We start from the raw sequence: 12,119 nt of genomic DNA on the forward strand, positions 1-12,119 counted from the left end.
TTTAGGATTCAAGTTGATTCTCTCTTGATTATGTCATACAGGCCAAACTCATCATGATGTCAAGGTCCTGAACAATGCAGCACCTATTTTCTTTCCAATCCGATTCCCTACTTTTTCTGTCCCCATTTGCCCATGCCGCAAAGTCCTTTCACGCATCCATGTACACGTACGTACACACACACACACACACACACACACAAATTACCTCTACTCTGTTCACTCTGAACCGAATGATGTCCCCAATGAATCACTCTCTTTCTATCTTCAAAGGCTTTGTTGAAAAGCCCTTTCTACCGTTTTCCTGCTAGAAAAGTTCTACTCACCTCTCAGGTCTCATTTCAAAAGATAGTTCCTCTGGGTTTTTTTCTAACTTCCCGGATTAGTGTCCTTACCTCCACTAAACACCCAATGAATATCTATCTCATTCACTGATTCAAACTAAATTAAGGTCTCTTCACTCAAATACAGAATAAACACCCATTGTTTAGAATCAAAAACAAATTAATACAAGCACTTAGTCCCTTGGTTTGTAATTATATACTTGTCGCAAGCACCTAAGGGTTCCAGAATTCTAACACTGAATAAGACAGTTCTTACCCTCAAATACATGAAATAAAAACCAATCATGAGAATCATGAAGGAATCAAAGCAAGTATGTAACCCTTTATAATTTTTAATTTTTTTTGCCTTTCTTTCTAATCTAAACCATAAGAGAAGCAGAGAAGTCATTCCTATGTTTGTAAGTCCAGCTTTTAGAACAGCATCAGTTACAGAATATTCAAATATATTTTCCAAAAACAGCTGAGACCACGTGATGAATGAAAAAAAAATCTAAGGGAAAATAAAACAAAAGGCAAACACAAAGCCTACCACAAAGGAAAATAACACATAAAAATGGAGAAATCAGTGGGCTTAAAAATAAATATCACTGTCATATATGAAAATGAAAGTGTTAATGAGACATCTGTGTCAAGCCAGATGGAGTCATAGGGGCCAGATTTACCATCCCACCCAGTACAAACAAAAATTACAAAATATGTGAAAACAATTTTCAGGATACTGGGCATCACACAATAAACAGGAATGATCCCTGATCAACAGAGTGTAAATGAGGTGACCCTACATTTGCCCCACTTACTTCCTTGAGAGACTTTTTAGGCCACATCTCAGAAAAGGGAACATGAGTGGATAGAGTTCAAAAGATTCTCTAAGTTAAAGAGATGGAACCGAACGTCTAAGGACATAGCAACAGCTAAAATTTGCTGGACAGAGTACCAGAGAAGATGAACTTGTGCATATAGAATTCCAGAGATCTGTCGAAGACTCCCCTTGGTTATTCAGCTGAGGTACTATTTTCATGAAAGGAAACTACTTGAGGCTATAGGAAAACACACATACACACACATACCCTAAAGGATTAGAGGTACCAGTGTCCCATACTGTGGACATGCCTGGATGCCCAGATAGAAAGGAAAATTAAGAAAACCAGCTTTCTGCCTTAATTCTCTGCCTAAGAAAGTCCAGATATATAAATCAAAATTTAAAATTAAACAAAATCTTTATTTCATTGCAAGAAAAATGACCAAGTAAACTAGATATACTCAATAAACAAAGAGCTCTTAAAACTTAATAAGTAAACAAATAACCCAAGAAAACAATAAGCAAATATCTGAACAGACATTATATCAAAAAAGATACATGGATGGCAAATAAACATGTGAAAAGATGTCCAACATCCTTTGTCAAAATGCAAATTAAAACCACAATGAAATTATATTAGAGATTTATTAGACTCTCAAAACTAAAAAGCTATACCATACCAAAAAGCTTTAAAAGAAAAAAGAAAAAGTACCTGGGTAGCACAGTTGGTTAAGCATCTGCCTTTAGCTGAGGTCATGATCCCAAGGTCCTGGAATGGAGCCCCACATTGGGCTTCTTGCTCAGGGGAGTACCTGATTGTCCCCCTCTCCTTATCACCCCCCCTCCACTTGTGTTCTCACTAGCTCTGCTCTCTCAATTAATTAATTAATTAATTACAAACAAACAAACAAAAGGTAGACCATACCAGGCATTGGCAAGGATGTGGATGAAGAACTCTCATACATTGCTCATAGGAATGTAAAAGGATGAGCCCACTTTAAAAATAGTGAACAGTTTCTTAATAAAAGTGTATCTACCATATCATCCTCACGCTGCACTTCTAAGTTTAGCCAAGATGAAAGAAAGCATATGTCCATAAAAGACCTGTCCATGAATCTTCATCAGAACCCTGTCATAGCCAAGGACTGCAAACAACCCACTAATATCCATCCGTAGGTGAATGGAAAAACTAGGATGAGTTTACAATGGAACACTGCTGAGCAATGAAACAGTAATGGACTATTAATACATATGATAGTATGGATGAATTTCAAAATAATCATGCTGGATGACAGAAGATAGACAAAGAAAGGGTACATAATGATGGTGTATGATTCTACTTAAATAAGATTCTATAATATGCAAACTAATCTAAAGTGGCAGCTGATGAGTGTTTGCCCCAAATCTTTGGAAATGGGGAGAAGTGGTAAAGAAGAATTGCAAGAGAATATAAGCAAAGTTTTGAGGCGCTATGCACTCCCTATCCTTAGTAGGATGATAGTTTTGTAGATGCAAACACATAGCAAAATTCATCACATGGTAAACTAAATATGTGTGGCTTACTTCACATCACAGTTATATTTACAAACCTGTTAAAAAATTATGGGTTATGTATTATAGGACACTTCAACTAGTGCTTACATCTGCCAAAATATTTTATATACAACATCTCTTTTCTTTCTTTGTAATTTTTGCTTCTGTGTCCAAAGCATACTCATAATAATTTACTGCTCATTCACTCATGATATAGCTAACAAGTATATTTTTAGAATTCATATCAAAACTCCAATTTCTAATTTAAAAAAAGAATCACAGGGAAAGAAATTATAAACTTTGACTTTGGGAAAATAGCCCATGCCAGTGAAGGCACAGCATTTGATATCTTTCCCACATATAACGTCAGCTCCTTAACCTCTATGTCTACATATGAAGACTAAACTCTGCTGACTTTCAGGTGATCTTCAGATAGGCTTTTTTTCATCAGCTTCACTAACCCACTTTCCTGCTTATTCTGATATATGTGTTCTTTGATGGTCCTCTAACAGCGAGTGTGGCCTTCTTAGTAGAGTCCGTAAAGCCATGTTTCTCTAAAACCCAGAGGTACTCCTGCTGGTGAATGGTGTCCAGTCATCAAGTGAGCAGGAGTCGGCCTAAAGTTGAACTCTACAAATCTTAGTTCTGTCCCTTTTAAATAAGTCAATTTGTGGCGTGGCCATACTTCTCTACGCTTGAATGACATCATTTTTAATTCTAGTATAACTATACTGAACTCACAGAGTTTTTCTTACAAGTATTTATGACGACAGATGTAAAGCAATTCACATAGCACCTGACATATGGTAAGTTTTTCAACATGTGAATGTTTATGGAAGTTATTATCAGTATTTTGACCTATAATTAAAAACAAGTGTTAAAAGATGCGACACCATATTATAGAACCTTAGAACCAAAAAAAAAAAAAGAATATAATGCCACGATTTTTCACTGGCGTATGCTTTTGGAGTTTTCAGGCTTTTTTTTTTAATCAAGTAAGTATGAACATTAAAACACTGGTAAAAAGGTTAGCTTCAGAAAACAGATTTTTAAAACTTTAAAAAAGGAAGTAAAATTTATATACTCTACAAACCATGAACTCAGCATTCCCCAAAGTGTACTTGGTGAAAATATAATCCTACAAAATACCCTGTGAAAAAAGGAGTCCTATGGTCAAATAAACTTGTAGAATATTGCATGCTATATGTTCCATTGGGGGATTCACAATACAAATGGTATAGAAAAGAGGCTGGGAAGTCCTGCAGTTAAAAAAATATATTTCACTTTGTTTGGCTCAGTGTTTTCCAAAATTCCTGACCATAGAACCCTGTTTTCATATAAAACCTATAAATATTCCTCTTTGGGAAAAGTTGCCTTAAATATTATAATTCTTAATTCTTCTATTTTTTTTTTCTATTATGAAACAAAGAGTAAAAATACTCTTCTCAAATGTCAATGGTCCCCGATCTTGTAAGCAGGTTTCTCAGGGTCTGGTTAAGTCCCTATGGCTTGCATCACAGTGGCAGCTGTCTGCTACCTCAGTGTCTTCCATGCTTGGCTACCAAAGTGATTCCCCAGAGGCATCTACTGCTCCTATATTCTTCTCACTTTCAAGTGACTTGACAGAATTCAGAAGAGAGAGAAAATTCAGTGTCACCTACACCTATACAAGAGCAATGGGGATCCCATTAATTGTCTTTTTCTACTCCAAGGAGAGTTATTATTATTTTTTTTTTTAAAAAGCAATTTATCTCGTTTGCAGTACTTCATGAAAGGGCATCCACTAGGAGTTACTAGAGCAGGCTGTGTCAGTTACCTGTTGTCGTGTAATGTTGCATAACAAACTGCCCCACTACTGAGAACCTGAAAAGAGCAAGTATATAGTACTACTCACAGATCTGCGGACCAGCTGGACCCCTCTGACTTCTGCCAGGTTCAATCACAGACCTCCTATTAGCTGTATTTGGGTAGGTCATTCTTCTAATGTCACCTGACCAAACGTTCGGTGGCTGCCAGGTGTTGGCTGGTCTAGCTCTTTATGTATTTGTCATATCCTTTCAGCAAATCAGCGCAGGGTGCTCATATGGTGAGACAGAGGTCTAAGAAAAAGAAAGTATAAGTGTGTAAGGCCCCTTTGAGCTAGGCTAAGAACTGACTCACAATCATTTATGCGGTATTTTATTTGGAAAATGAAGTCTACCAACATTCAAGTGATTGTGAAATCCACCTCTTGAGAGAGAATCTGAAAGTCATACTGAAAGAGGGCAGTTTCAGTGACGGGTGAAAAATTGAGGCCGCAATTACTATCAGTCCACTTTTTATTTCACTCTCTGTCCTCAATTCCATATGCTTCCCACATGCAAATTACACTCATCCCCCATCTCCCTCTCAAGGTGCCCCAAAGTTTCTTCCCATTATCGTATTGTCCTCAAAGTCCAGCTGATCTATACCAAGTTCACATAAGGCTCTTCAGGTGTGGCACATTTTGTTTAGAGACATGTGAACCAAAAACACAAGTTATTTGTACTTACCCATTTTCCATTCAGAAAAAAACAAACAAACAAAAACAAAACAAAACAAAAAAAACCAACAACACAGAAAAACAGAACAGGAAAATTACAATAGTGACAGGGATAGGAAAACTGCCTTAAACAGCATTGTCATTCAAGGGGCAAGGATAGGAAGCATACAGAACTCCCTGGACCTTAAAAATTCTGAAATATAACTGGGTAAATGTTGCCAGGTGCCCTGACACTGGGAGAAGAGATGTTCCCAGGTTTGGCCTCCATCCTGCCCCCGGGACAGGATTCCTAGTCCATCCCTCCCAGTTCCCGGGGCCTCCTTTTCCCATCCCTCACTTTACTCATTCTAAATAGGTCAGTGGAACTGGTATCTTCCAAATAACCTTTTTTAGCTGGCTTTCTCTTCTTAGGAGGATGGGGCCTCTGAAGTTGTGTATGCATTTTGAACAATCTCAGTACAATCTCTGAAGCCAGGACGGTGAAGCCACTTTTGCCTATACAACTCCTGAAAACACTGTTGTGGGCTTTCAAGTTATGTGATTTGCATCTATTCCACTGAACAAATTCTTTTTAATCACACTCATTGGGGCATATCAGATAATTGTGGGAGACACTGTTCCTACCAGCCCTTTTGTCTACCTGAGGGGACCAGCTAAGTACTTCCTTAATTCCTTCAGAGGTCTTAACAAAGTGTCTTAAGCCATATTGATGATTTGATCTAGGCCCGGAGGCTATATTTTACTTTGATAATCTTTTCCTGACTAGAGGGAACCAGAGATGAGAAACTGTTCTATTTGTAGCCCATACGTCTATCTCTCTCATACTCCCTCTAAATTTGACTGAGGAACTGGCCAGGTTTTTCTTAGTTCATCACTTTCTCACTGTACCATACACAATTAAGAAAATCCAGCTGACAATCTCAACATTCTGCCTGGAGATCTCCTCAGGCAAATCCTAAAGTTCATTAGATGCATTTTCCAACTTCCAAGTTACTGCAGGCAACAGTTTTGTCAATTATTTTGTGATGACATTACATGGATCATCATTTTTCCAGACTCCGATTACAATTCCTTACCATGCCCCCTGTCCTTGTTAACAGTTTGCTTACTATTTTCCAGCCCCTCCTGCAACCGGTCCCAACATTAATGCCCCATATTCAGGTTTCTGTTAGGATAGCACCTTCTGTCAAGTATTAATTTCTGTCTCAGCAATTTGCTGCCACAGTCAATTCTATAATAAACGACCCCCAAACTCAATGTCTTAAAACAATAGAAATTTATTACTGTTCCCAAAGCTATGGATAGGTTTTGTGATCCTTTTAGTCTTGACTAATAAGTCTGCAGTGAGCTATGGGTTGGATTGGAGGTTCTGCTGATCTTGACTGGGGTCTCTCAATCTATGTAGTTGGCTGACTGTTGCCTACTCTTCTCTCACATGTGCCTCTCACATCCCTCCAATGTGCAAGCCCAAGCTTGTTCTCAGGGTAAAGCCAAAGTCAGGAAAAAAAAAAAAAAAAAAGGCACATGCATTCAAGACTTTTTTCTTAGGGTTTTATTTATTCATTTTAGAGAGAGAAAGGGTAAGAGAGATCATGAAGGGGGGCAGAGTGAGAGGGAGAAGCAGGCTCCCAACTGAGCAGGGAGACCGATGGAGGGCTCAATCCCAGGACCAGGGGGATCATGACCCAAGCCAAAGGCAGATGCCCAACTGAATGAGTCACCCAGGTGCCCCTCAACCAAGACTTTTTGAGTCCCACTTCTGCATAGATTAGTCAAAGCCCAACCTAGATTTAAAGTGAGGAGACACCATTTCTTAATGAGAAGAGCTATGACCCAGCAATTGCACTACTGGGAATTTACCCCAAAGATACAGATGTAGTAAAAAGAAGGGCCATATGTACCCCAGTGCTCATAGCAGCAATGTCCACAATAGCCAGACTGTGGAAAGAGCCAGGATACCCTTCAACAGATGAATGGATAAAGAATATATGGTCCATATATACAATGGAGTACTACTCAGCCATCAGAAAAATCCATACCCAACTTTTGCATCAACATGGTTGGAACTAGAGGAGATTATGCTGAGTGAAATAAGTCAAGCAGAGAAAGTCAATTATCATATGGTTTCACTTATTTGTGGAACATAGGGAATAGCATGGAGGACTATAAGAAAAGGAAGGGAAAAATGAAGGGGGAGAAATAGGAGTGGGAGACAAACAATGAGAGACTATGGACTCCGGGAAAGAAACTGAGGGTTTTAGAAGCAAGGGGAGTGGGGGGATGGCTTGGCCCAGTGAAGGGTATTAAGTAGGGCACGTATTGCATGGAGCACAAAGCACGTACTAAATGCAAACAATGAATCATGGAACACTACATCAAAAACTAATGATGTACTGTATGGCGACTACGATAATAAAAAAGAGAGAGAGAAGAGCTTCAAACACAGATTGTAAAGCATGCTGCTAAAGAGAAGTGTGAAAACTCAGTTCATTTTACAATTGATCTACCATACAGATAAACAGGACTTTGGTATCTTTTTCTTGCTGTCTATGCTTTATTAAAAGAGCTAATTGTTGTGATCCTTCCTATTGAAAAAAGATAATCTAGTATTTACTTTTTTTTTTCAATATTTTATCCATTTATCTGACAGACAGAGATCACAAGTAGACAGAGAGGCAGGCAGAGAGAGGAAGAAGCAGGCTCCATGCTGAGCAGAGAGCCTGATGCAGGGCTTGATCCCAGGACCCTGGGATCATGACTTGAGCCGAAGGCAGAGGCTTCAACCCACTGAGCCACCCAGGCGCTCCCCCTAGTATTTACTCTTATCATGAATATCACGGTAAGTATAAAAAAGAGAAGAAAATTTAAAAATCACCCAAACACTAACCAAAAAATTTGTCACAGTAATTTAATACTGTTTCCATTAAAATGTTTTCATCTGATATAAATCCACATATATTTGCATAGTTAACTTGATACAATATGTATAGTTTTGTATCCTGCTTTTTACATTTAATAACATGAACACCAAACCATCATTAAAAACTATTAAAACACCTAATGGCTTGTTCACAGTTTATGCCCATTTAAACCTGTACTACTATTCTCCTATTATTTTATATCTACATGTTTTTGTCAACTTTACTTTTAAGGCCTGAGAGGTAATTTCAAGTTTTTCAATATTTCAGAGTATTTTACTATAATTCCTGCAACTTAAAAAATTTATTTTGAAATTATGTTCTCTGAAGTATAGAGCATCACAGCACATCTTCATTGCATAATACATTTTTTCATTAAAAAAATTCTTCTCTGTCATCCTCAATTTTTTAATTTTAATTCTGAAATTGAGAATACATTTTTTTAAGCATGTTTAACTCCAGCACTCTGATTTTTATTCTAAATTATCTCCCTGCTAGAATTTCTCCTAACACCCTGTTCTTTTCTAAGTCCATCACAAATTTAATTACATATTATTTTGGTAAACTGCCTCAGAAAGAAAAAAGTGATAGACAAACTGTTTTTCCCCAACCCTTTTCAGGCACAAGATAATTAATACCTCCCTTCAGGACAGAACACAGACTGCTGATAAAATGAAGTGAGTTAAGTTCTGAGCAGCCAGAGACACTAACACCATCCAGTCTGGTGATGGTGGGAAAAGTACTGAAATCTGTAACGCCTGAAGCCGCTGGGGCTACCAGTGTTCGCAATGAAAGGTAGTAAATTAGTAACGCATGAAATATATGGTGCAGCAAACAGAAGCCAAACTATACTGTTTTACAGTTCTTAAAGAATATTTCAAAACCCCCTGTTACACTTTTCATTTATTAGACAGTGTAAATCTAGAACAACCTGCGGCTAATTTTAAGTCTCACATTTTCATTTTGCAATGGAATTCAGTGAATTCTAATGTGTGTAGGCAGCAATGAACTCTAAGAAAATAAAAGTACAAGTTAATAAAGAATTAAACGTTGGATTTTCATTTCTCACAAAATATCATTTTGAACATGTAACATGCACAAAGTATTTACTGACACTTACTCTCTCCTCTTACAGCTGTAGTGATACAGGGATATAAAAACAATAAGGCACAAATATGATAAAGGATGATCGACCAGTTATTTCAAAAGATAGTGACTATTTTATTTAAGCAGTATGGGATGAAAAATAACAATTTAACATATGTAGTTTCAAAAGGTGTGTTTACTTACCACTTTATAAAGCATAACTTTTTATATAGATAAAATAACTTCTATATTTGATTTTCTATTTGACATTATCTTGTACATAGACAAAAAGTAAAACTATAACTGTTAACAGGCTGTCTCCATCAACATTAGAATTCTACAAAGAGTTGAAGAATAGCAGATTTTTATGGAAGTCACAGATGTTTTTTTTTTGTTTGTTTTTTTAATATTTTATTTATTTATTTGACAGACAGAGATCACAAGTAGGCAGAGAGGCAGGCAGAGAGAGAGAGAGAGGAGGAAGCAGGCTTCCCGCTGAGCAGAGAGCCTGATGCGGGACTCGATCCCAGGACCCTGAGATCATGACCTGAGCCGAAGGCAGCGGCTTAACGCACTGAGCCACCCAGGCGCCCCAGAAGTCACAGATGTTTTAAATAGAAAATCAATTCATTCTTATAGTGTTTTGGTATTTTTATATCAAAACATAAAGATTTGGAATTGTATTCAGTTGAAGAAAAAACATTTGACATTATTATGAATGCTATTGTAAATGTGGTCCAAAAGTCCAACATTAAAGTTAAAATTATTTTTATTATATTGTTCTGAAATAAGAACACAAATTTTGATGGAATAGATTGCTAAAGCCATGCTCTTTGTAAATTAAAAAGCTTCGTAATAGAAATGCTTTTGGAATTAGTTTTGGTAGATATGATATATTTCATAATTTCCCCCAAAGTTATAATATCCTACCAATATAAATAGGCCCTATATTGTCAAAATTTCCTCTCTTTATCTGCTTCTCTGTTTCTCTCTCCATCATGATTTGCAGTTGGATCATTTGATAATCTATATAAAAACTGAATCCAATGGGAAAGCCCTATGATTTGATAGCAATTTATTCTGACAACAGACAGTTAAGAACCAAAAAAGAGGGATGTGTGGGTGGCTCAGTCTGGTAAGAGTCTGCCTTCAGCTCAGGTCATGAGCTGGAGTCCTAAGATTGAGCCCTGCATCAGGCTCCCTGCTCAGCAGCGAGCCTGCTTCCCTTCCTCTCTCTCTGCCTGCCTTCCTGTCTACCTGTGATTTCTGCCTGTCAAATAAATAAATAAAATATTTTAAAAAAAATTTCTTATTTTCCAAAGAAATTCCTCTAAATAAAGAAGAAAAGTACACATGAACTTAGTTCATACAGAATATTTACACATGTTAATTAAGAAAGTAATATTTATAATAATCACTATTTACAACATATTCTCTGAATTTATCAGGAATTTATCTATGTGTATTTTTAATTAAAATATTATCTACATAGATGAGTGAATTGACTATTAACAATTTTAAATCTATTACTCAAGAAATTTAACTTTCAAGACTATTGATTTTATGAAAAAAAACTAAGACTTATTACAGATTATAGTCTTCTTTATTGAAGTATACTGGGCAGTGGGTGCTGGGGTGGTTCAGTCAGTTAAATGTCTGCCTTCAGCTCAGGTCATGATCTTAGGGTCCTGGGATGGAACCCCAAGCCCTGGAACTCAACTTTGGGCTTCCCTGCTCAATGGCGAGTCTGCTTCTCCATCTCCCTCTGCCACCCCTGCCCCTGCTTGTGCTCTCTCAAATAAATAAATAAATCTCTTAAAAAATGAAGTATACTTGCCATACAGTATTATATTCGTTTCAGGCATACAACATCAAGATTCAAAATTCATATATATATATATATATATATATATACACATATGAAATAATCACCATGATAGGTCTAATTACTCTGTCATTATACAAATGTATTACAATATTATTGACTATGTTCCATATGCTGTATCAATAATATTCTTTATCAAAAAAGATGGCATTATATTAGAGATGAGGATACTTTAAAAACTGAAAAAAAAGAAAAAAAAGGCTTTGTGGAGCAAAACCACAGTAAGATACCACCTCACACCAGTCAGAATGGCTAAAATTAACAAGTCAGGAAATGACAGATGTTGGTGAGGATACAGAGAAAAGGGAACTCTCCAACATTACTGGGAATAGAAGTGGGAATAAAAGCTGGGGCAGCCAATCTAGAAAACAGCATGGAGTTGCCTCAAAAAGTTGAAAATAGAGCTACCCTATTACCCAGCAATTACACTATTGGGTATTTACCCTAAAGATATAAATGTAGGTATCTGAATGGACACATGAACCCCAAAGTTTATAGCAGCAATGTCCACAATAGCCAAACTATGGGAAGAACCTAGATGTCCATCAACAGATGAATGGATAAGGAAAATGTGGTATGTATGTATGTGTGTGTGTGTAATACTATGCAGGCATCAAAAAGTGAAATCTTGGGGCGCCTCGATAGCTCAGTGGGTTAAAGCCTCTGCCTTCAGCTCAGGTCATGATCTCAGGATCCTGTGATCGAGCCCCACATCAGGCTCTCTGCTCCTCGGAAAGCCTGCTTCCTCATCTCTCTCTGCCTGCCTCTCTGCCTGCTTGTGGTCTCTGTCTGTCAAATAAATAAATAAAATCTTTTAAAAAAAAAGTGAAATCTTGACTTTGTAATGACATGGATTGAACCAGAGGATATTATGCTAAGTGAAATAAGTTACTCAGAGAAGACAATTATCATATGATCTCACTGATAGGAGGAATTTAAGAAACAAGAGAGAAGATCATAGGGGAAGGGAGGGAAAAAATTAAACAAGATGAAACCAGGGAGGGAAACAAACCTTAAAAGTCTCTTAATCTGAGGA

Source organism: Mustela nigripes, chromosome 12, assembly GCF_022355385.1.
Source record: "Mustela nigripes isolate SB6536 chromosome 12, MUSNIG.SB6536, whole genome shotgun sequence".
Lineage (NCBI taxonomy): Eukaryota > Metazoa > Chordata > Mammalia > Carnivora > Mustelidae > Mustela > Mustela nigripes.